The following is a 27,555-nucleotide window of genomic DNA, read 5'->3' on the forward strand; positions in this document are numbered from 1 at the left end:
TGGGTTGTGTGACTCGGGTAAATATCCCACCGCTTGCTCACTTGAGAATCTAATGAGCATTTCTTATTCGCTTTAAATGGTTTTGATCCATAGGTGATTTTCATCTTTAACATGTTTCAAGAATCCAAATCCATATTTAAAACATGTGTAGATTTAAATTGCTCTAAAATAAAATTCCAAGCTATAAGGGTTTAACTAGAGGAATTTCCCAAACGTTGATAACAAAACTTTTGTGTTCATTTGTGGTGTGTGAAGAAATTTTTTTACCTTAGATTTGTTATTGTTTTAAATTTTTCCATGCATAAACTCTTAAATTTTCATTTCGTTTGTATGTAATTGCCTTTTTATCAAAATTGTTTATGAGATGAAGGGAAAGTGAAAACTCAAGTTTGGATTTAAGAAAAAAGTATACATCTAAAATGGAAATGCACAAATTTTGAGAGACATAATTCAAAAAAGTTTCTATATTTTTTTGGGATGGTAAACTCTTTCTAGTTTTTATATAATGGGTTTCGCAATTGTTGAGAAAAGGGGGAGGCGGGGGATTTTTAACTGAGTGTTGACTCCCATTCCATAAGTCATTTCTTACAAAAGTTTAGCCTGTTACGCATGATAAATCACTTTACAATCATCTATTATTTTTGGGTCAGATTTGTATATATGGGCAAAATAATGGCTTGTTTGACTTGGGTAAATATACCACGACACACTTACTTGTGAATTTAATGAGCATTTTTTATTCTCTCTAAATGGTTTGGATCCATAGGTCATTTGCATCTTTAACATGTTTCAAGCATGCATATCCATATTTAAAAGAGGTGTAGATTTAAATCTCTTTCTTATAAAATTCCGAGCTATTAGGGTTGAACTAGGGAATTTCACAGACTTGGATAACAAAAATTTTGTGTTCATTTGTGGTGTGTGAATAAATTTTCTTTACTTACATTTTGTTATTTTTTTAAATTTTTTCAATGCATAAACTCTAAAACTTTCACTTCGTTTTGATCTATTTGCCTTTTTATCAATATTGTTTCGAGATGATGGGAAAGCGAAAACTCAAGTTTGGAATTAAGAAAAAAAGTATACATCTAAAAAGAAAATGGTCAACTGTCTAGAGAGATAATTCCAAAAAGTGCCTATATTTTTAAGGATTTGTAAACTCTTTCTAGTTTTTATATTGGGTTTTGCAATTGTCAGGAAAAGGGGGAGGCAGGGGATTTTTAACTGACTATTGACTCCCAATCCAAAAGTCATTTCTTAAAAAAATATAGCCCGTTACGCATGATAAATCACTTTACAATCATCTATGATTGTTGGGTCAGCTTTTTGTAAATGGGAAAAATAATGGCTTGTTTGACTTGTGTAAATATCCCATCGCACACTTACTTGAGAATTTAATGAGCATTTTTTATTCTCTTTAAAAGGTTTGGATCCATAGGTCATTTGCATCTTTAGCATGTTTCAAGCATGCATATCCATATTTAAAACATGTGTAGATTTTAAAATCTTTCATATAAAATTCCATGCTATTAGGGTAGAACTAATGGAATTTCCAAAACTTGGAGAACAAAACTTTTCTCTTCATTTGTGGTGAGTGAATAAATTTTTTTTACTTATATTTGTTACTGTTTTAAATTTTTTCCATGAATAAACTCTAAAATTTTCACTTCGTTGTGATCTATTTTCCTTTTTATCAAAATTTTTTAGGAGATGAAGGGAAAGTGAAAATTCAAGTTTGTATTTGAGAAAAAAAGTATACATCTAAACTAGAAATGCACAAATGTTGAGAGAGATAATTCCAAAAAGTATCTGTAACTTTTAGGGATAGTAAACACTTTCTAGTTTTTATATATGGCTTTTGCAATCGTCAGAAAAGGGGGAGGCATGGGATTTTTAACTGAGTTTTGACTCTCAATCCATAAGTTTTTTCTTAAAAAAATATAGCCAGTTACGCATGATAAATCACTTTACAATCATCTATGATTGTTGGGTCAGATTTTTATATATGGGCAAAATAATGGCTTGTTTGACTCGGGTAAATATCCCGCAGCAAACTTCAGAATTTAGTGAGCATTTGTTTTTCTCTCTAAAAGGTTTGTATCCATAAGTTATTTGCATCTTTAACATGTTTCGAGCATGAATATCCATATTTAAGACATGTGTAGATTTAAATCTCTTTCTTATAAAATTCCAAGCTATAAGGGTTGAACTGGTAGAATTTTCCAAACTTGGATAACAAAACTTTTGTGTTCATTTGTGGTGTGTAAATAATTTTTATTTACTTACATTTGTTATTTTTTTCAATTTTTTCGATGAATAAACCCTAAAAATTTCACCTCGTTTTGATCTATTTGCCTTTTTATCAAAATTGTTTACAAGATCAAGGGAAAGTGAAAACTCATGTTTGGATTTAAGAAAAATGTATACATCGAAAATGGAAATGCAAAAATGTCTAGAGAGATAATTCCAAAAAGTGTATGTAATTTTTAGGGATTCTAAACTTTTTTCTAGTTTATATGTATAGGATTTCGAAATCATTGGGAAAAGTGGGAGGCGGGAGATTTTTAACTGAGTGTTGACTCCCAAACCATAAGTCATTTCTTAAAAAAATATAGCCCGATACGCATGATAAATCACTTTACAATTATCTATGATTGTTGGGTCAACTTTTTGTAAATGGGTAAAATAATGGCTTGTTTGACTCGGGTAAATATCCCACTGCACGCTCACTTGAGAATTTAATGAACATTTTTTATTCTCTCTAAAAGGTTTGGATCCATAGGTCATTTGCATCTTTAACATGTTTCAGGCATGCATATCCTTATTTAAAACATGTGTAGATTTAAATCTCTTTCTTATAAAATTCCAAGCTATTCGGGTTGAACTAGTGGAATTTCCAAAACTTGGATAACAAAACTTTTGAGTTCATTTGTGGTGTGTGAAAAAATTTTATTTACTTCAATTTTTTCCATGCATAAACTCTAAAATTTTCTCTTCGTAGTGATCTATTTGTCTTTTTATCAAAAAAAATTACGAGACGAAAGAAAAGTGAAAAATCAAGTTTTCGTTAAAGAAAAAAGTATACATCTAATTTGGAAATGCAAAAATGTAGAGAGAGATAATTGCAAAAAGTGTCTGTAATTTTTAGGGTTCTTAAACTCTTTCTAGTTTTTATATATTGAGTTTCGCAATCGTCAGGAAAGGAGGGAGGCGGGGGATTTTTAATTGAATGTTGACTTTCAATCCATAAGTTATTTCTTACAAAAATATAGCCCGTTACGAATGATAAATCACTTTACAATCATCTTTGATTGTGGGGTCAGTTTTTTGTAAATGGGCAAAATATTGGGTTGTTTGACTCGGGTAAATATCCCACCGCTCGCTCATTTGAGAATCTAATGAGCATTTCTCATTCTCTTTAAAAGGTTTGGATCCATAGGTCATTTTCATCTTTAACATGTTTCAAGAATGCAAATCCATATTTAAACATGTGTAGATTTAAATCTCTTTCAAATAAAATTCCAACCTATTAGGGTTTAACTACAGGAATTTCCCAAATGTGGATAACAAAACTTTTGTGTTCATTTGTAGGCTGGGAATAAATTTTCTCTCCTTACATTTGTTATTGTTTTAAATTTTTCTATGCGTAAACTCTAAAATTTTCACTTCGTTGTGATCTAATTGCCTTTTTATCAAAATAGTTTACGAGACGAAGGGAAAGTGAAAATGAAAGTTTGGATTTAAGAAAAAAGTATACATCTACAGTGGAAATGCTCAAATTTTGAGAGAGATATTTCAAAAAAGTGTCTGTATTTTTTAGGGATGGTAAACTCTTTCTAGTTTTTATATATTGGGTTTCGCAATCGTCGGGAAAAGGGGGAGGCGGGTGATTTTTAACTAAGTGTTTACTCCTATTCCATAAGTCATTTCTTACAAATGTATAGGCTGTTACGGATGATAAATCACTTTACAATCATCTTTTATTGAGGGGTCAGCTTTTTGTAAATGGGCAAAATATTGGGTTGTTTGACTCGGGTAAATATCCCACCGCTCTCTCACTTGAGAATCTAAGGAGCATTTCTTATTCACTTTAATAGGTTGGGATCCATAGGTGATTTTCATCTTTAACCTGTTTCAAGAATGCAAGTCCATATTTAAAACTTGGGTAGATTTAAATCTCTTTCAAATAAAATTCCAAGCTATTAGGGTTTAACTAGGGGAAATTCCTAAAAGTGGATAACAAAAATTTTGTGTTCATTTGTGGTGTGTAAAGAAATTTTCTTTCCTTACATTTATTATTATTTTAAATTTTTCCATGCATAAACTCTAAAATTTTCACTTCATTATGATCTAATTGCCTTTTTATCAAAATATTTTACGAGATGAAGGGAAAGTGAAAATTCAAGTTTGGATTTAAGAAAAAAACATACATCTAAAATGGAAATACACAAATTTTGAGAGCGATAATTCAAAAAAGTGTCGGTATTTTTAGGGATGGTAAAATCTTTCTAGTTTTTATATATTGGGTTTCAAAATCATCGGGAAAAAGGGGTGGCGAGGGATTTTTAACTGAGTGTTGACTCCCATTCCATAAGTCATTTCTTACAAAAGTATAGCCCGTTACACATGATAAATCACTTTACAATCATCTATGATTGTTGGGTCAGATTTTTATATATGGGCAAAATAATGGCTTGTTTGACTTGGGTCACGGCACGCTTACTTGAGAATTTAATGGGCATTTTTTATTCTCTCTAAAAGGTTTCGATCCATTGGTCATTTGCATCTTTAACATGTTTCAAGTCTGCATATCCATATCTAAAACATGCGTAGATTTAAATATTTTTCTTATAAAATTCCAAGCTTTTAGAATTGAACTAGTGGAAGTTCCCAAACTTGGATAATAAAACTTTGTGTTCATTTGTGGTGTGTGAATAAATTTTCTTTACTTACATTTGTTATTGTTTTAAATTCTTTCAATGCATAAACTCTAAAACTTTCACTTCTTTTTGATCTATTTGCCTTTTTATGAAAATTGTTTCGAGATGAAGGGAAAGTGAATACTCAAGTTTGGATTTAAGAAAAAAATATACATCTAAAAAGTAAATGCTCAATTGTTGAGAGAGATAATTCCAAAAGGTGCCTATAAATTTTTGGAATTGTAAACTCTTTCTAGTTTTTAAATATTGGGTTTCGTAATTGTCAGGAAAAGGGGGAGGTGGGGGATTTTTAACTGACTGTTGACTCCCAATCCAAAAGTCATTTCTTAAAAAAATATAGCCCATTACGCATGATAAATGACTTTACAATCATCTACGATTGTTGGGTCAACTTTATGTAAATGGGAAAAATAATGGCTTGTTTGACTTGGGTAAATATCCCACTGCACACTTACTTCAGAATTTAATGAGCATTTTTTATTCTCTTTAAAAGGTTTGGATCCATAGGTAATTTGGATCTTAAGCATGTTTCAAGCATGCATATCCATATTTAAAACATGTGTAGATTTAAAAATCTTTCATATAAAATTCCATGCTATTAGGATAGAACTAATGGAATTTCCCAAACTTGGATAACAAAACTTTTGTGTTCATTTGTGGTGAGTGAATAAATTTTCTTTACTTATATTTGTTATTGTTTTAAATATTTTCCATGAATAAACTCTAAAATTTTCACTTCGTTGTGATTTATTTGCCTTTTTTATCAAAATAGTTTACGAGATGAAGGGAAAGTGAAAACTCAAGTTTGTATTTGAGAAAAAAGTATACATCCAAACTGGAAATGCACAAATGTTGAGAGAGATAATTCCAAATTGTGTCAGTAATTTTTAGGGATTGTAAGCACTTTCTAGTTTTTATATATGGGTTTCACAATCGTCGGAAAAGGGGGAGGCGTGGGAATTTTAACTGAGAGTTGACTCCCAATCCATAAGTTTTTTCTTAAAAAAATATAGCCTGTTATGCATTATAAATCACTTTACAATAATCTATGATTGTTGGGTCAACTTTTTGTAAATGGGCAAAATAATGGCTTGTTTTTCTCAGGTAAATATCCCACGGCTCGCTTACTTGAGAATTTAATGAGCATTTTTTATTCTCTCTAAAAGGTTTGGATCCATAGGTCATTTGCATCTTTAACATGTTTCAAGTATGCATATCCATATTTAAATCATGTGTAGATTTAAATCTCTTTCTTATAAAATTCCAAGCTATTAGGGTTGAACTAGTGGAATTTCCCAAACTTGGATAACAAAACTTTTGTGTTCATTTGTGGTGTGTGAATTAATTTTCTTTACTTACATTTGTTATTGTTTTAAATTTTTTCATTGCATAAACTCTAAAAGTTTCACTTCATTTTGATCTATTTGCTTTTTTTATCAAAATTGTTTCCAGATGATGGGAAAGTGAAAACTCAAGTTTGAATTTAAGAAAAAAAGTATACATCTAAAAAGGAAATGCTCAACTATCGAGAGAGATAATTCCAAAAAGTGCCTATAATTTTTAGGAATTTAAAACTCTTTCTTTTTTTTATATATTGGGTTTCGCAATTGTCAGGAAAAGGGGGAGGCGGGGGATTTTTAACTGACTGTTGACTCCCAATCCAAAAGTCATTTCTTAAAAAAATATAGCCAATTACGCATGATAAATCACTTTACAATCATCTATGATTGTTGGGTTAGCTTTATGTAAATTGGAAAAATAATGGGCTTTTGACTTGGGTAAATATCCCACCACACACTTAATTGAGAATTTAATGAGCATTTTTTATTCTTTATCAAAGGTTTGGATACATAAGTGATTTGCATCTTTAGCATGTTTCAAGAATGCACATCCATATTTAAAACATGTGTAGATTTAAAAATCTTTCATATAAAATTCCAAGCTATAGGGTAGAACTAATGGAATTTCCCAAACTTGGATAACAAAACTTTTGTGTGAATTTGTGGTGAGTGAATAAATTTTCTTTACTTATATTTGTTATTGTTTTAAATATTTCCATGAATAAACTCTAAAATTTTCAATTCGTTGTGATGTTTTTGCCTTTTTATCAAAATTGTTTAGGAGATGAAGGGAAAGTGAAAACTCAAGTTTGTATTTGAGAAAAAAGTATACATCTAAACTGGAAATGCATAAATGTAGAGAGTGATAATTCATAAAAGTGTCTGTAACTTTTAGGGATTGTAAACAGTTTCTAGTTTTTTGTATATGGGTTTCGCAATCGTTGAAAAAAGGGGAGGCGTGGGATTTTTAACTGAGTGTTGACTCCCAATCCCTAAGTTTTTTCTTACAAAAATATAGCCTGTTATGCATGATAAATTACTTTACAATAATATATGATTGTTGGGTCAACTTTTTGTAAATGGGCAAAATAATGGCTTGTTTGACTCGGGTAAATATCCCACTGTAAGTTGAGAATTTAATGAGCATTTGTTCTTCTCTCTAAAATGTTTTGATCCATAGGTCATTTGCATCTTTAACATGTTTCAAGCATGTACACCCATATTTAAAACATGTGTAGATTTAAATCTCTTTCTTATAAAATTCCAAGCTATTATGGTTGAACTAGTGGAATTTTCCAAACTTGGATAACAAAACTTTTGTGTTCATTTGTGGTGTGTGAATAAATTTTCTTTACTTACATTTGTTATTGTTTTAAATTTTTTCGATGAATAAACTCTAAAAGTTTCACTTCGTTCTGATCTTTTTTCCTTTTTATCAAAATTGTTTTCAAGATAAAGGGATAGTGAAAACTCAAGTTTGGATTTAAGAAAAAAGTATACATCTAAAATGGAAATGCACAAATGTCTAGAGAGATAATTCCAAAAAGTGTTTGCAATTTTTAGGGATTGTAAACTTTTTCTAGCTTATATGTATAGGATTTCGCAATCGTTGGGAGAAGAGGAAGGTGTGAGATTTTTAACTGAGTGTTGACTCCCAAACCATAAGTCATTTCTTACAAAAATATAGCCCGTTACGCATGATAAATCACTTCACATTGTTGGGTCAGCTTTTTGTAAATGGGCAAAATAATGGGTTGTTTGATTCGGGTAAATATCCCACCGCATGCTCACTTGAGAATTTAATGAAAATTTGTTATTCTCTCTAAAAGGTTTGGATCCATAGGTCATTTACATCTTTAACATGTTTCAGGCATGCATATCCTTATTTAAAACATGTGTAGATTTAAATCTCTTTCTTATAAAATTCCAAGCTATTAGGGTTGAACTAGTGGAATTTCCAAAACTTGGATAACAAAAATTTTGAGTTCATTTGTGGTGTGTGAAAAATTTTTCTTTAGTTACATTTGTTTTTGTTTTAAATTTTTTCCTTACATAAACTCTAAAATTTTCACTTCGTTGTGATCTATTTGTCTTTTTATCAAAAAAATTTACGAGACGAAAGGAAAGTGAAAAATCTAGTTTTCTTTAAAGAAAAACGTATACATCTAAATTGGAAAGGAAAAAATGTTGAGAGAGATAATTCAAAAAAGTGCCTGTAATTTTTAGGGTTTGTAAACTCTTTCTAGTTTTTATATATTGAGTTTTGCAATCGTCAGGAAAAGAGGGAGGCGGGGGATTTTTAACTGAGGGTTGACTTCCAATCCATAAGTTATTTCTTAGAAAAATATTCCCGTTACGCATGATAAATCACTTTACAATCATCATTGATTGTTGGGTCAACTTTTTGTAAATGGGCAAAATATTGGGTTGTTAGACTCGGGTAAATATCCCACTGCTCGCTCACTTGAGAATCTAATGAGCATTTCTTATTCTCTTTAAAAGGTTTGTATCCATAGGTCATTTTCATTTTTATCATGTTTCGAGAATTCAAATCCATATTTAAAACATGTGTAGATTTAAATCACTTTCAAATAAAATTTCAAGCTATTAGGGTTTAAGTAGTGGAATTTCCCAAATGTGGATAACAAAACTTTTGTGTTCATTTGTGGTGTGTGAAAAAATTTTATTTCCTTACATTTGTTTTATAGTTTTAAATTTTTCCACGCATAAACTCTTAAATTTTCACTTCGTTGTGATCTAATTGCCTTTTTATTAAAATTGTTTACGAGATGAAGGGAAAGTGAAAACCCATGGTTGGATTTAAGAAAAAGTATACATCTAAAATGGAAATGCACAAATTTTGAAAGAGATAATTCAAAAAAGCATCTATATTTTTTAGGGATGGTAAAATCTTTCTAGTTTTTATATATTGGGTTTTGCAATCGTTGGCTAAAGGGGGAGGCGGGGGATATTTAACTGAGTGTTGACTCCCATTCCTTAAGTCATTTCTTACAAAAGTATAGCCCGTTGTTGATCATAAATCACTTTACAATCATCTATGATTGTTGGGTAAAATTTTTATATGTGGGCAAAATAATGGCTTGTTTGACTTGGGTAAATATCCCACGGCACGCTTACTTGAAAATTTAATCAGCGTTTTTTGTTCTCTCTAAAAGGTTTGGATCCATAGGTCATTTGCATTATTAACATGTTTCAAGCATGCATATCCATATTTAAAACATGTGCAGATTTAAATCTCTTTCTTATAAAATTCCAAGCTATTAGGGTTGAATTAGTGAAATTTCCAAAACTTGGATAACAAAACTTTTGTGTTCATTTTTGGTGTGTGAATAAATTTTCTTTACTTACATTTCTTTATTGTTTTAAATTTTTTCAATGCATAAACTCTAAATGGGTCACTTCGTTTTGATCTATTTGCCTTGTTATAAAAATTGTTTCGAGATAATGGGAAAGTGAAAACTCAAGTTTGGATTTAAGAAAAAAAGAATGCATCAAAAAAGGAAATGCTCAACTACCGAGAGAGATAATTCCAAAAAGTGCAAACAATTTTTAGGAATTGCAAACTCTTTCAAGATTTTATATATTGGGTTTCGCAATTATCAGGAAAAGGACGAGGCGGGGGATTTTTAACTAACTGTTGACTCCCAATCCAAAAGTCATTTTTTAAAAAAATATAGCCCGTTATGCTTGATAAATCACTTTACCATCATCTACGATTGTTGGGTTAGCTTTATGTAAATGGGAAAAGTAATGGCTTGTTTGACTTGGGTAAATATCCCACCGCATACTTACTTGAGAATTTAATGAGCATTTTTTATTCTCTTTAAAAGGTTTGGATCCATAGGTCATTTGCATCTTTAGCATGCTTCAAGCATGCATATCCATATTTAAAACATGTGTAGATTTAAAAATCTTTCATTTAAAATTCCAAGCTATTAGGGTAGAACTAATGGAATTTCCCAAACTTGGATAACAAAACTTTTGTGTTCATTTGTGGTGAGTGAATAAATTTTCTTTACTTATATTTGTTATTGTTTTAAATTTTTTCCATGAATAAATTCTAAAATTTTCACTTCTTTTGATCTATTTGCCTTTTTGTGAAAATTATTTACGAAATGAAGGGAAAGTAAAAAGTCAAGTTTGTACTTGAAAAAAAAGTATACATCTTAACTAGAAATGGACAAATGTAGAGAGAGATAATTCCAAAAAGTGTGTGTAACTTTTAGGGATTGTAAACACTTTCTAGTTTTTATATATGGGTTTCACAATTGTTGGAAAAGGGGGAGGTGTAGGATTTTTAACTGACTGTCGACTCCCAATCCATAAGTTTTTTCTTACAAAAATATAGCCCGTTACGCATGATAAATGACTTCACAATAATCTACGATTGTTTAGTCAACTTTTTGTAAATGGGCAAAATAATGGCTTGTTTGACTCGGGTAAATATCCCACTGCACGCTACCTTGAGAATTTAATGAGAATTTGTTCTTCTCTCTAAAAGGTTTAGATCCAGAGGTCATTTGCATCTTTAACATGTTTCGAGCATGCATATCCATATTTAAAACATGTGTAGATTTAAATCTCTTTCTTATAAAATTCCAAGCTATTATGGTTGAACTAGTGGAATTTTCCAAACTTGGATAACAAAACTTTTGTGTTCATTTGTGGTGTGTGAATATTTTTTCTTTACTTACATTTGTTATTGTTTTAAATTTTTTCGATGAATAAACTCTAAAATTTTCACTTCGTTCTGATCTCTTTTGCCTTTTTATCAAAAAAAATTTTACAAGATCAAGGGAAAGTGAAAACACAAGTTTGGTTTTAAGAAAAAAGTATACATCTAAAATGGAAATGCCCAAATGTCTAGAGAGATAATTCCAAAAAGTGTCTATAATTTTTAGGGATTGTAAAATTTTTCTAGTTTATATGTATAGGATTTCGCAATAGTTGGGAAAAAAGGGAGGCGGGAGATTTTTAGCTGAGTGTTCACTCCCAAACCATAACTCATTTCTTACAAAAATATAGCCCGTTACTCATGATAAATCACTTTACAATTATCTATGATTGTTGGGTCAACTTTTTGTAATTGGGCAAAATAATGGGTTGTTTGACTCGGGTAAATATCCCACCGCACGTTCACTTGAGAATTTAATGAACATTTGTTATTCTCTCTAAAAGGTTTGGATCCATAGGTCATTTGCATCTTTAACATGTTTCAGCATGCATATCCTTATTTAAAACATGTGTAGATTTAAATCTCTTTGTTATAAAATTCCAAGCTATTAGGGTTGAACTAGTGGAATTTCCAAAACTTGGATAACCAAACTTTTGAGTTCACTTGTGGTGTGTGAAAAAATTTCTTTACTTACATTTTTTATCGTTTTAAATTTTTTCTGAGCATAAACTCTAAAATTTTCCTTTCGTTGTGATCTATTTGTCTTTTTATCAAAAAAATTTATGAGACGAAAGGAAAGTGAAAAATAAAGTTTTTGTTAAAGAAAAAAGTATATATCTAAATTGGAAATGCACAAATGTAGAGAACGATAATTCCAAAAAGTGTCTGTAATTTTTAGGGTTTGTAAACTCTTTCTAGTTTTTATATATTGAATTTCGCAATCGTCGGGAAAAGAGAGAAAGTAAAAACTTGAGTTCATTTATGGTGTGTGAATAAATTTTGTTTACTTACATTTGTTATAGTTTTAATTTTTTTCCATGCATAAACTCTAAAATTTTCACTTCGTTGTGATCTACATGGCTTTTAATCAAAATTGTTTACGAAATGAAGGGAAAGTAAAAACTCAAGTTTTGATTTTAGAAAAAAGTATACATCTAAAATGGAAATTCACAAATGTAGATAGAGATAATTCCAAAAAGTGTCAGTAATTTTTAGGGATAGTAAACACTTTCTAGTTTTTATATATGGGTTTCGCAATCGTCGGAAAAGAGGGAGGCGGAGGATTTTTAACTGAGTGTTGACTCCCAATCCATAAGTCATTTCTTACAAAAATCTCATACGCATGATAAATCACTTTACAATAATCTATGATTGTTGATTTAGCATTTTGTAAATGGGCAAAATAAGGACTTGTTTGACTCGGGTAAATATCCCACTGCACGCTTACTTGATATATTAATGAGCAATTGTTATTCTCTCTAAAAGGTGTGGATCCAGAGGTCATTTGCATATTTAACATGTTCCAAGCTTGCATATCCATATTCAAAACATGTGTAGATTTAAATATTTTTCTTATAAAATTCTAAGCTATTAGGGTTGAACGAGTGGAATTTTCTGAATTTTGGATACAAAAAATTATGTGTTAATTTGTGGTGTGTGAATAAATTTTCTTTACTTACATTTGTGATAGTTTTAAATGTTTTCCTTGTATAAACTCTAAAATTTTAACTTCGTTGTGATTTATTTTCCTTGTTTTCAAATTTTTTTACGAGATGAAGGGAAAGTAAAAACTCAAGTTTTGATTTAAGAAAAAAGTGTACATATAAAATAGAAATGCACAAATGTAGAGAAAGATAATTCCAAAAAGTGTCTGTAGTTTTAAGGGATGGTAAACTCTTTCCAGTTTTTATATATTGGGTTTTGCAATCGTTGGGAAAAGGGGGAGGCTGGGGATTTTTAAAGGATTGTTGACTCCCAATCCATAAGTCATTTCTTACAAAAATATATCCTATTACCTATGATAAATCACTTTACAATCATCTATGATTGTTGCGTCAGCTTTTTGTAAATGGGAAAATAATGGTTTGTTTGACTCGGGTACATATCCCGCCGCACACTCACATGAGAATTAAATGAGCACTTGTTATTCTTTCTAAAAGGTTTGGATCCATAGGTCATTTGCATCTTTAACATGTTTCAAGCATGCATTCCATATTTAAAACATGTGTAGATTTAAATCTCTTTCTTATGAAATTCGAAGCTATCAGGGTTGAATTAGTGGAATTTCCCAAACTTGGATAACAAAACTTTTGTGTTCATTTGTGGTGGGTGAATAATTTTTTTTTACTTACATTTGTTATTGTTTTAAATTTCTTTCATGCATAAACTCTAAAATTTTCACTTCGTTTTGATCTACATAGCTTTTTATCAAAATTGTTTACGAGATGAAGGGAAAATGAAAACTCAAGTTTTGATTTCAGAAAAAAGTATACATCTAAATTGGAAATCCACAAATGTAGAGAGAGATAATTCCAAAAAGTGTCTACAATTTTTGGGGTTTTTAAACACTTTCTAGTTTTTTTATATGGGTTTCGTAATCGTCGAAAATGGGGAGGCGAGGGATTTTTAACTAAGTGTAGACTCCCAATCCATAAGTCATTTCTTCCAAAAATATAGCCCGTTACGAATGATAAATCACTTTACAATCAACTATGATTGTTGGGTTAGCTTTTTGTAAATGGGCAAAATAAAGGCTTGGTTGATTCAGGTAAATATCCCACCGCTCACTTACTTGAGAATTAAATGAACATTTGTTATTCTCTCTAAAAGGTTTGGATCAATAGGTCATTTGCATCTTTAACATGTTTCAGGGATGCATATCTATATTTAAAACATGTGTAGATTTAAATCTCTTTCTTATAACATTGCAAGCTATTAGGGTTGAACTAGTGGAATTTCCCAAACTTGGATAACAAAATTTTGTGTTCATTTGCGGTGTGTAAATAAATTTTCTTTACTAACATTTGTTATTGTTTTAAATTTTTTCCATGCATAAACTCTAAACTTTTCACTTCGTTGTGATCTATTTGTCTTTTGATAAAAAATCTTTACGAGATGAAGGGAAAGTGAAAAATCAAGTTTTGATTAAAGAAAAAAGTATACATCTAAATTGGAAACGAACAAATGTAGAGAGAGATAATTCCAAAAAGTATCTATAATTTGTGATGGATTGTAAACTTTTTCTTATTTTTATATATTGAGTTTCGCTATCGTCGGGAAAAGAGGGAGGCGGGGGATTTTTTAACTGAGTGTTGACTCCCAATCCATAAGTCATTTATTACAAAAATATAGCCCTTTACGCATGATAAATCACTTTAGAATCATCTTTGATTGTAGGGTCATCTTTTTGTAAATGGGCAAAATAATGGTTTGTTTGACTCGGGTAAATATCCCACCGCACGCTCACTTGAGAATCTAATGAGCATTTCTTTTTCTATTTAAAAGGTTTCGATCCATTGGTCATTTGCATCTTGAACATGTTTCAAGAATGCATATCCATATTTAAAACATGTGTAGATTTAAATTTCTTTCTAATAAAATTCAAAGCTATTAGGGTTGAACTAGTGGAATTTCCCAAACTTGGATAACAAAAATTTTGTGTTCATTTGTGGTGTGTGAATAAATTTTCTATACTTACATTTGTTATTGTTTTAAAATTTTTCAATAAATAAACTCTAACATTTTCTCTTCGTTGTGATCTATTTCCCTTTTTTTAAAAATTGTTTACGAGATCAAGGGAAAGTGAAAACTCAAGTTTGGATTTAAGAAAAAAGTATCCATATAAAATAAAAATGCAAAAATGTAGAGAGAGATAATTCCAAAAAGTTTCTGTAGTTTTTAGGGATTGTAAACTCCTTCTAGTTTTTATATATAGTGTTTCGCAATCCTCGGGAAAAGGGGGAGGCTGGGGATTTTAAATTGAGTGTTGACTCCCAATCCAAAAGTCATTTCTTACAAAAAATATATCATGTTAGGCACGATAAACCCTTTTAAAATCATCAATGATTGTTGAGAAAGCTTTTTGTAAATGGGCAAAATAATGGCTTGTTTGACTCAGGTATATATCCCACCGCACGCTCACATGAGAATTTAATGAGCATTTTTTATTCTCTCTAAAAGGTTTGGATCCATAGGTCATTTGTATCTTGAACATGTTTTAAGCTTGCATATGCAAATTTAAAACATGTGTAGATTTAAATCTCTTTCTTATGAAATTCCAAGCTATTAGGGTTGAATTAGTGCAATTTCCCAAACTTGGATAACAAAAATTTCTTGTTCATTCGTGGTGTGTGAAAAAAAAATTTGTACATACATTTGTTATTGTTTTATACTTTGTCAATGCATAAAATCTAAAATTTTCACTTCATTGTAATCAAGATGCGTTTTTATCAAATTTTTTTACGAGATGAAGGGAAAGTGAAAACTCAAGTTTTGATTTAAGAAAAAAGTATACATCTTAAATAGAAAACCACAAATGTAGAGAGAGCTAATTCCAAAAAGTGTCTACAATTTTTGGGGTTTGTAAACACTTTCTAGTTTTTTTATATGGGTTTCGTAATCGTCAAAAATGGGGAGGCGAGGGATTTTTAACTAAGTGTAGACTCCCAATCCATAAGTCGTTTCTTCCAAAAATATAGCCCGTTACAAATGATAAATCACTTTACAATCATCTATGATTGTTGGGTTAGCTTTTTGTAAATGGGCAAAATAAAGGCTTGGTTGATTCGGGTAAATATCCCACCGCTCACTTACTTGAGAATTAAATGAACATTTGTTATTCTCTCTAAAAGGTTTGGATCAATATGTCATTTGCATCTTTAACATGTTTCAGGGATGCATATCTATATTTAAAACATGTGTAGATTTAAATCTCTTTCTTATAACATTGCAAGCTATTAGGGTTGAACTAGTGGAATTTCCCAAACTTGGATAACAAAACTTTTGTGTTCATTTGTGGTGTGTGAATAAATATTCTTTACTTACATTTGATATTTTTTTAAATTTTTTCAATACATACACTTAAAGTTTTCCCTTCATTGTGATCTATTTGTCTTTTTATCAAAAAAATTTACGAGATGAAGGGAAAGTGAAAAATCATGTTTTGATTAAAGAAAAAAGCATACATCTAGATTGGAAATGCATAACTTTAGAGAGAGATAATTCCAAAATGTGTATGTAATTTTTAGGGATTGCAAACTCTTTCTATTTTTTATATATTGAGTTTCACTATCGTCGGGAAAAGAGGGAGGCCTGAGATTTTTAACTGAGTGTTGACTCCCAATCCATAAGTCATTTCTTACAAAAATATAGCCTGTTACTCATGATAAATCACTGTACAATCATCTTTGATTTTTGGGTCAGCTTTTTGTAAATGGGCAAAATAATGGGTTGTTTGACTCGGGTAAATATCCCACCGCACGCTCACTTGAGAATCTAATGTGCATTTCTTATTCTGTTTAATAGGTTTGGATCCATAGGTCATATGCATCTTTAACATGTTTCAAGAATGCATATCCATATTTAAAACAAGTGGAGATTTAAATTTTTTTCTAATAAAATTCAAAGTTATTAGGGTAGAACTAGTGGAATTTCCTAAACTTGGATAACAAAACTCTTGTGTTCATTTGTGGTGTGTGAATCAATTTTCTTTACTTACATTTGTTATTGTTTTAAATATTTTCCAAGCATAAACTCTAAAAGTTTCACTTCGTTGTGATCTATTTGCCTTTTTATCAAAATTGTTTACGAGATGGAGGGAAAGTGAAAACTCAAGTTTGGACTTAAGAAAAAAGTATACATCTAAAATGGAAATGCTCAAATTTTTAGAGAGATAATTCAAAAAAGTGTCTGTAATTTTTAGGGATGGTAAACTCTTTCTAGTTTTAAAATATTTGGTTTCGCAATCGTCGGGAAAAGGGGGAGGCAAGGGATGTTTAGCTGAGTGTTGACACCCATTCCATATGTCATTTCTTACAAAAGTATAGCCTGTTACACATGATAAATCACTTTACAATCATCTATGATTGTTGGATCAGCTTTTTGTAAATGGTAAAAATAATGGCTTGTTTGACTTGGGTAAATATTCTCGCTAAAGAGTTTGGATCCATAGGTCATTTACATCTTGAACATTTTTCAAGCATGCATATCCATATTTAAAACATGTGTAGATTTAAATTTCTTTCTTATAAAATTCCAAGCTATTTGGGTTGAACTAGTGGATTTTCGAAAACTTGGATAACAAAACTTTTGTGTTCATTTGTGGTGAGTGAATAAATTTCCTTTACTTACATTTGTTATTTTTATAAATTTTTTCAATGGATAAACTCTAAAATTTTCACTTCGTTTTGATCTATTTGCCTTTTTATCAAAATTCTTATGAGATGACGGGAAAGTGAAAACTCAAATTTTGATTTAAGAAAAATGTGTACATCTAAAATGAAAATGGTCAAATGTAGAGAGATAATTCCAAAAAGTGCCAATAATTTTTAGGGATTGTAAACTCTTTCAAGTTTTTAAATATTTGAATTCGCAAATGTCGGGAAAAGGGGGAGGCTGGGGATTTTTAATTGACTATTGACTCCCTATCCAAAAGTCATTTCTGACAAAAATATAGCCCCTTACGCCTAATAAATAACTTTACAATCATCTCTCATTGTTGGGTTAGATTTTTGTAAATGAGAAAAACTAATGGCTTCTTTGACTTGGGTAAATATCCCACCGGACGCTCACTTGAGAATTTAATGAGCATTTGTTATTCTCTCTAAAAGGTTTGGATCCCTAGGTCATTTGCATCTTTAACATGTTTCAAGCATACATATCCATATTTAAGACATGTGTAGCTTTTAATTTCTTTCTTATAAAATTCCAAACAATTAGGGTTGAACTAGTGGACTTTCCCAAACTAGGATAACAAAACTTTTGTGCTCTTTTGTGGTGTGTGAATAAATTTTATTTACTTATTTTTGTTATTGTTTTAAATTTTTTCAATGCAAAAACTCTAAAAGTTTCACTTCGTTTCGATCTATTTGCCTTTTTATTAAAATTGTTTCGAGATGAAGGGAAAGTGAAAATTCAAGTTTGGATTTAAGAAAAAAGTATACATCTAAAATGGAAATGCTCAAATGTTGAGACAGATAATTCAGAAAAGTGCCTATAATTTTTAGGGATTTTAAAATCTTTCTAGTTTTTATATATTGGGTTTCGCAATCGTCGGGAAAAGGGGGAGGCGGGGGATTTTTAACTGACTGTTGACTCCCAATCCAAAAGTCATTTCTTACAAAAATATAACCCGTTTCACATGATAAAACACTTTACAATCATCTACGATTGTTCGGTCATTTTTTTGTAAATGGGCAAAATAATGGCTTATTTGACTCCCGTAAATATCCCACCGCACGCTCACATGAGAATTTAATGAGCATTTTTTATTCTCTCTAAAAGGTTTGGATCCATAGGTCATTTGCATCTTTAACATGTTTCAAGCATGTATATCCATATTTAAAACATGTGTAGATTTAAATCTCTTTCTTATAAAACTCCATGCTATTAGGGTTGTACTAGTAGAATTTCGCAAACTTGGATAATGAAACTTTTGTGTTCATTTGTGGTGTGTGAATAATTTTTCTTTACTTACATTTCTTATTGTTTTAAATTTTTTCCATGAATAAACTCTAAAATTTTCACTTCGTTGTGATCTATTTGGCTTTTTATCAAAAATGTTTACGAGATGAAGGAAAAGTGAAAATTCAAGTTTGGATGTAAGAAAAAAGTATACATCTAAAATGGAAATGCACAAATGTCGAGGGAGATAATTCCAAAAAGTGTCTGTAATTTTTAGGGATTGTAAATTTTTTCTAGTTTTTATGTATAGGGTTTCACAATTTCGGGAAAAGAGGGAGGAGGGGGATTTTTTACTGAGTGTTCACTCCCAAGCCATAAGTCATTTCGTAAAAAAATATAGCCTGTTATGGATGATAAATAATTTTACAATCATCTATGATTGTTGGGTCAGCTTTTTGAAAATGGGCAAAATAATGGCTTGTTTGATTTGGGTAAATATCCCACCTCACGCTCACTTGAAAATTTAATGAAAATTAGATATTCTCTCTAAAAGGTTTGGATCAACAGGACATTTGCATCTTGAACATGTTTCAGGCATGCATATCCATATTTAAAACATGTGTAGATTTAAATCTATTTCTTATAAACTTTCCAAGCTATTTGGGTTGAACTAGTGCAATTTCCAAAACATGGATAACAAAACTTTGGTGGTCATTTGTGGTGTGTGAATAAATTTTCTTTACTTACATTCGTTATTGTTTTAAATTTTTTCCATGCATAAACTCCAAAATTTTCACTTCGTTGTGACTTATTTGCCTTTTTATCAAAAAAATTTACGAGATGAAGGGAAAGTAAAAAATCAAGTTTTGATTAAAGAAAACAGTATACATCTAAATTGGAAATGCATTAATGTAGAGAGAGATAATTCCAAATAGTGTCTGTAATTTTTAGGGATTGTAAACTAATTTTTATATATTGAGTTTCGCTATCATTGAGAAAAGAGAGAGGCGGGGATTTTTAACTTAGTGTTGACTCCCAATCCATAAGTCATTTCTTCCAAAAATATAGCCCGTTACGCATGATAAATCACTTTACAATCATCTTTGATTGTTGGGTCAACTTTTTGTAAATGGGCAAAATAATGAGTTGTTTGACTGGAGTAAATATCCCTCTGCACGCTCATTTGAGAATCTAATGAGCATTTCTTATTCTGTTTAAAAGGTTTGGATCCATAGGTCATTTGCATCTTTAACATGTTTCAAGAATGCATATCCATTTTTAAAACATGTGTAGATTTAAATTTTTTCCTAATCATATTCAAAGCTATTAGGGTTGAACTAGTGGAATTTGCCAAACTTGGATAACAAAAGTTTTGCATTCGTTTGTGGTGTGTATAAACTCTAATATTTTTTCCATGCATAAACTCTAAAATTTTCACTTCGTTGTGACCTATTTGCCTTTTTATCAAAATTGTTTATGAGATGAAAGGAAAGTGAAAACTCAAGTTTGGATTTAAGAAAAAAGTATACATTTAAAAATAAAATGCCCAAATTTTGAGAGAGATAATTTTAAAAAGTGTCTATAAGTTTTAGGGATTTTAAACTCTTTCTAGTTTTTATAAACTGGGTTTCGCAATCGTCGGGAAAAGGGGGAGGCGGGAATTTTTAACTGACGCTTGACTCCCAATCCTTAAGACATTTTTAAACATTTATAGCCCGTTACGCATGATAAATCACTTTACAAACTTCTCTGGTTGTTGGGTCTGCTTTTTGTAAATGGGCAAAATAATGGCTTGTTTGACTTGAGTAAATATCCCACTGCACGCTCACTTGATAATTTAATGAGCATTTGTTATTCTCTCTAAAAGTTTTGGATCCATAGGTCATTTGCATCTTTAACATGTTTCAAGCATGCATATCCATATTTAAAACATGTGTCGATTTAAATTTCTTTCTTATAAATTCCAAGGTATTAGGGTTGAACTAGTGGAATTTCCCAAGCTTGGATAACAAAACTTTTGTGTTCATTTGTGTTGTGTGTGTAAATTTTCTTCACTTACATTTGTTATTGTTTCAAAAATTTTCAATGCATAAACTCTAAAATTTTCACTTCATTGTGATCTATTTGCCTTTTTATCAAAATTGATTACGAAATGAAGGGAAAGTGAAAACTCAAATTTTGATTTAAGAAAAAAGTATATATCTAAAATGGAAATGCAAAAATTTTGACAGAGATAATTCAAAAAGGTGTCTATAATTTTTAGGGATGGTAAACTCTTTCTATTTTTTATATATTTTGTTTCGCAATCATCGAAAAAAGGGGGAGGTGGGGATTTTAAACTGAGTGTTGACTCCCATTCCATAAGTCCTTTCTTACAAAAGTATAGCCCGTTACGCATGATAAATCACTTTAAAATCATCTATGATTGTTGGGTCAGCTTTTTTGTAAATAGGCAAAATAATTGCATGTTTGACCGTGGTAAATATTCCACCTCATGCTTACTTGAGAATTTAATGAGCATTTTTAATTCTCTCTTAAAGGTTTGGATCCATAGGTCATTTGCATCTTTAACATGTTCCAAGCATACATATCCATATTTAAAACATGTGTAGATTTAAATCTCTTTCATATAAAATTCCAACCTATTAGGGTTGAACAAGTGGAATTTCCCAAACTTGGATAACAAAACTCTTGTGTTCCTTTTTGGTGTGAGAATAAACTCTATTTACTTACATTAGTTATTGTTTTAAAATTTTTCCATGCATAAACTCTAAAATTTTCACTTCAGTGTGATCTATTTGCCTTTTTATCAAAACTGTTTACGAGATGAAGGGAAAGTGAAAACTCATGTTTTAATTTAAGAAAAAAGTATGCATCTAAATAGGAAATGCACAAATGTAGAGAGAGATAATTTCAAAAATGTGTCTGTAATTTTTAGGGATTGTAAACACTTTCTAGTTTTTTTTATAGGTTTTGCAATCGTCAAAAAAGGGGGAGGCGGGGGATTTTTAACTGAGTGTTGACTCTCAATCCATAAGTTATTTCTTACAAAAATATAACCTGTTATTCACGATAAATCACTTTACAATCATCTATGATTGTTGGGTCAACTTTTTGTAAATGGGCAAAATAATGGCTTGTTTGATTCGGATAAATATCCCACCGCACGCTCACTTGAGAATTTAATGAACAGTTTTTTATTCTCTCTAAAAGGTTTGGATCCATAGGTCAGTTGCATCTTTAACATGTTTCAGGCATGCATATCCTTATTTAAAAAATGCGTAGATTTAAATTTCTTTCTTCTAAAATTCAAAGCTATTAGAGTTGAACTAGTGGAATTTCCAAAACTTGGTTAACATAAATTTTGTGTTCATTTGTGGTGTGTGAATAAATTTTCTTTACTTACATTTGTTATTGTTTTAAATTTTTTCCATGCATAAACTCTAAACTTTTAACTTCTTTGTGATCTATTTTTCTTTTAGTCAAAAAATTTTACGAGAAGAAGGGAAAGTAAAAAATCAAGTTTTGGTTATAGAAAAAAGTATACATCTAAATTTTAAATGTACAAATGTATAGAGAGATTATTCATAAAAGTGTATGTAATTTTTAGGGTTTGTTAACTTTTTCTAGTTTCTATGTATTGAGTTTCGCAATCATCGGGAAAAGTTGGAGGTGGGAGATTTTTAACTGAGTGTTGACTTCCAATCCATAAGTCATTTCTTACAAAAATATAACCCGCTACGCATGATAAATCACTTTACAATCATCTTTGATTGTTGGATCAACTTTTTGTAAATGGGCAAAATAATGGGTTGTTTGGCTCGGGTAAATATCCCACCGCTTGTTCACTTGAGAATCTAATGAGCATTTCTTATTCTCTTTAAAAGGTTTGGATCCATAGGTCATTTTCATCTTTAACATGTTTCAAGAATGCAAATCCATAATTAAAATAGGTGTCGATTTAAATCTCTTTCTAATAAAATTCCAAGCTATTAGGTTTGAAGTAGTGGAATTTCCCAAACGTGGATAACAGAAATTTTGTGGTCATTAGTGGTGTGTGAATAAATTTTATTTAAATAAATTTTTTATTTTTTAAAATATTTTCCACGCAGAAACTCTAAAATTTTCACTTCGTTGTGATCTATTTGCCTTTTTACCAAAATTGTTTACGAGATGAAGGAAAAGCGAAAACTCAAATTTTGATTTATGAAAAATGTATGCATCTAAAATGGAATGCACAAATGTAGAGCGAGATAATTCTAAAAATTGTCAGTAATTCTTAGTGATTGTAAACTTTTTCTAGTTTTTATATACTTGGTTTCAAAATCGTCAGGAAAAGGGGGAGGGGGGGGGGATTTTTAAGTGAGTGTTGACTCATAATCCATAAGTAATTTTTTACAAAAATATAGCCCGTTACTCGTAATAATTCACTTGACAATCATCTATGAATGTTGGGTCAGCTTTTTGTAAATGCGCAAAATAATGACTTGTTTGACTCGGGTAAATATCCCACTGCACACTCACTTGAGAATTTAATGAGCATTTGTTATTCTCTTTCAAAGGTTTGGAACCATAGATCATTTGCATCTTTAACATGTTTCAAACATGCATATCCACATTTAAAACATGTGTAGATTTAAATTTCTTACTATTAGGGTTGAACAAGTGGAATTTCCCAAGCAAGGATAACAAAATTTTTGTGTTCATTTGTGGTGAGTGAATAAATTTTCTTTACTTACATTTTTTATTGTTTAAAATTTTTTCAATGCATAAACTCTGAAATTTTCACTTCGTTGTGATCTATTTGCTTTTTTATCCAAACTATTTACGAGATGAAGGGAAAGTGAAAACTCAAGTTTTAATTTAAGAAAAAAGTATACATCAAAACTGGAAATGCACAAATGTAGAGAGAGATAATTCCAAAAAGTGTCTATAATTTTTAGGGATTGTAAACACTTTCTAGTTTTTATATATGGGTTTCGCAATCGTCGAAAAAGGGGGAGGTGGGGGATTTTTAACTGAGTGTTGACTCCCAGTCCATAAGTCATTTCTTACAAAAATATAGCCTGTTACGCATGATAAATCACTTTCCAATAATCTATGATTGTAGGGTGAGCTTTTTCTAAATGGGCAAAATAATGGATTGTTTGACTCGGGTCTGCACGCTCACTTGAGAATTTAATGAGCATTTGTTGTTCTCTCTAAATGATTTGGATCCATAATTCATTTGCATCTTTAACATGTTTCAAGCATGCATATCCATATTTAAAACATGTGTAGAATTAAATCTCTTTCTTATAAAATTCTAGTCTACTAGGGTTGAATTAGTGGAATTTCCATAACTTGGATAACAAAACTTTTCTGTTCATTTGTGGTGTGTGAATAATTTTTCTTTACTTACATTTGTTATTGTTTTAAATTTTTTCCATGCAATAACTCTAAAATTTCACTTCGATGTGATCCATTTGTCTTTTTTTCAAAAAACATTTACGAGAAGAAGCGAAAGTGAAAAATCAAGTTTTGGTTAAAGAAGAAAGTATACATATAAATTGGAAATGCACAAAATGTAGAGAGAGATAATTCCAAAAAGTGTCTGGAATTTTTAGGGTTTGTAAACTCTTTCTAGCTTTTATATATTGAGTTTCGCAATCATCGGGAAAAGAGGGAGGCATGAGATTTTTAACTGAGTGTTGACTTTCAATCCATAAGTCATTTATTACAAAAATATAGCTCGTTACGCATGATAAATCACTTTACCATCATCTTCGATTGTAGGGTCAGCTTTTTTAAATGGCCAAAATAATGGGTTGTTTGACTCGGGTAAATATCCCTCCGCACGCTCACTTGAGAATCTAATAAGCATTTCTTATTCTCTTAAAAGGTTTGGATCCATACATCATTTTCATCTTGAGCATTTTTCAAGAATGCAAATCCATATTTAAAACATGTGTAGATTTAAATCTCTTTCTAATAAAATTCCAAGCTATTAGGGTTGAACTAGTGGAATTTCCCAAACGTGGTTAACAAAACTTTTCAGTTCATTGATGGTGAGTGAATAAATTTTCTTTACTTACATTTTTATTGTTTTAAATTTTTTCCATGCATAAACTCTAAAATTTCCACTTCTTTGTGATTTATTTGCCTTTTTATCAAAAACATTTACGAGATGAAGGGAAAGTGAAAACTCAAGTTTGGATTTAAGCAAAAAGTATACATCTAAAATGGAAATGCACAAATTTCAAGAAAGATAATTCCAAAAAGTGTCTATAAGTTTTAGGTATTGTAAACTCTTTCTAGTTTTTGTATATTGGGTTTCGCAATCGTTGGGAAAAGGAGCAGGCGGGGATTTTTAATTGACTATTGACTCGCAATCCATAAGTCATTTCTTAAAATATTATAGCCCGTTACGCATGATAAATCACTTTACAATCATCTCTGATTGTTGGGTCAGCTTTTTGTAAATGGGCAAAATAATAGCTTGTTGGACTTGGGTAAATATCCCACCGCTCGCTCACTTGAGAATTTAATGAGCATTTGTTATTCTCTCTAAAAGGTTTGGATCCCTAGGTCATTTGCATCTTTAACTTGTTTCAAGCATGCATATCCAAATTTAAAACATGTGTAGCTTTAAATTTCTTTCTTATAAAATTCTAAGCTATTAGGGTTGAACTAGTGGAATTTCCCGTGCTAGGATAACAAAACTTTTGTGTTCATTTGTGTTGTGTGAATAAATTTTCTTTACTTACATTTTTTATTGTTTAAATTTTTTTCAATGCATAAACTCTAAAATTTTCACTTTGTTGTGATCTATTTGCCTTTTTATCAAAACTATTTACGAGATGAAGGAAAAGTGAAAAGTTAAGTTTTAATTTAAGAAAAAAGTATACATCTAAATTGGAAATGCACAAATCTAGAGTGAGATAATTCCAAAAAGTGTCTGTAATTTTTAGGGATTGCAAACACTTTCTAGTTTTTATATATGGGTTTCGCAATCGTCGAAAAGGGGGAAGGTGGGGGATTTTTAACTAAGTGTTTACTCCTAATCCATAAGTCATTTCTTACAAAACTATAGCCCGTTACGTATGATAAATCACTTTACAATAATCTATGATAGTTGGGTCAACTTTTTTTAAATGGGAAAAATAAAGGATTGTTTGACTCGGGTAAATATCCCACAACACACTCACTTGAGAATTTAATGAGCATTTGTTATTCTCTCTAAAATATTTGGATCCATAGGTCATTTGCATCCTTAACATGTTTCAAGGATGCATATCCATATTTAAAACATGTGTAGATTTAAATCTCATTCTTATAAAATTCCAAGCTACTAGGGTTGAACTAAGTTAATTTGCCAAACTTGGATAACAAAACATTTGTGTTCATTTGTGTTGTGTGAATAATTATTCTTTACTTACATATGTTATTGTTTTAAATTTTTTTCCATGCATAAACTCTAAAATTTTCACTTCGTTGTGATCTATTTGTCTTTTTATAAATAAATTTTACGAGAAGAAGGGAAAGAAAAAATCAAGTTTTGGTTAAAGAAAAAAGTATACATCTAAATTGGAAATGCACAAATGTAGAGAGAGATAATTCCAAAAAGTGTCTATAATTTTTAGGGTTTGTAAACTCTTTCTACTTTTTATATATTGAGTTTCGCAATCATCGGGAAAAGAGGGAGGCGGGGGATTTTTAACTGAGTGTTGACTTCCAATCCATAAGTCATTTCTTACAAAAATATAGACTATTATGCATGATAAATATCTTTACAATCATCTTTGATTGTTGGGTCAGCTTTTTGTAAATGACAAAATAATGGGTTGTTTGACTTGGGAAATATCCCACCGCTCGCTCACTTGAGAATCTAATGAGCATTTCTTATTCTCTTTCAAAAGTTTGGATCCATAGATCATTTTCATCTTTAACATGTTTCAAGAATGCAAATCCATATTTAAAACATGTGTAGATTTAAATCTCTTTCTAATAAAATTCCACGATATTAGGGTTGAACTAGTGGAATTTCCCAAACAAGGATAACAAAACTTTGGTGTTCATTTGTGGTGTATCAATAAATTTTATTTACTTACATTTGTTATTGTTTTAAATTTTTTGAATGCATAAACTCTAAAATTTTCACCTCGTTGTGATCTATTTTCCTTGTTAACAAAATCGTTTACGAGATGAAGGGAAAGTGAAAACTCAAGTTTTGATTTAACAAAAAAGTATATATCTAAAATGGAAATGCACAAATGAAGAGAGAGATAATTCCAAAAAGTGTCTGTAGTTTTTAGGGATTGTAAACTCTTTCTAGTTTTGTTATATTGGGTTTTGCAATCGTCGGGAAAAGGGGGAGGCGGGGGATTTTTAACAGAATGTTGACTCCCAATCCATAAGTCATTTCTTACAACAATATAGCCCCTTATGCATGATAGCTCTCTTTACAATCATGTAAGATTATTAGGTCAGCTTTTTTATAAATGGGCAAAATAATGGCTTGTTTGACTTGGGTAAATATCCCACCGCTTGCTCATTTGAGAATTTAAAGAGCATTTGTTATTCTCTCTAAAAGGTTTGGTTCCATAGGTCATTTGCATCTTTAAAAAGTTTCAAGCATGGGTATCCATATTTAAAACATGTGTAGATTTAATTTTCTTTCTTATAAAATTTGAAGCTATTTGGGTTGAGCAGGTGGAATTTCCAAAACTTGGATAACAAAAATTTTGCGTTCATTTGTGGTGTGTGAATAAATTTTCTTTACTTACATTTGTTATTGTTTTAAATTTTTTCAATGCATAAACTCTAAAATTTTAACTTTGTTGTTATCTATTTGCCTTTTTATCAAAGATGTTTACGAGATGAATGGAAAGTGAAAACTCATGTTTGGATTTAAGAAAAAGGTGTACATCTAAAATGGAAATGCACAAATGTCGAGAGTGATAATTCAAAAAAGTGTGTA

This window comes from Aristolochia californica, unplaced genomic scaffold (assembly GCF_029961685.1).
Source record: "Aristolochia californica isolate CCGP_79_NKW_82.1479 unplaced genomic scaffold, dmAriCali1.0.hap1 SCAF_8, whole genome shotgun sequence".
Taxonomy (NCBI): domain Eukaryota; kingdom Viridiplantae; phylum Streptophyta; class Magnoliopsida; order Piperales; family Aristolochiaceae; genus Aristolochia; species Aristolochia californica.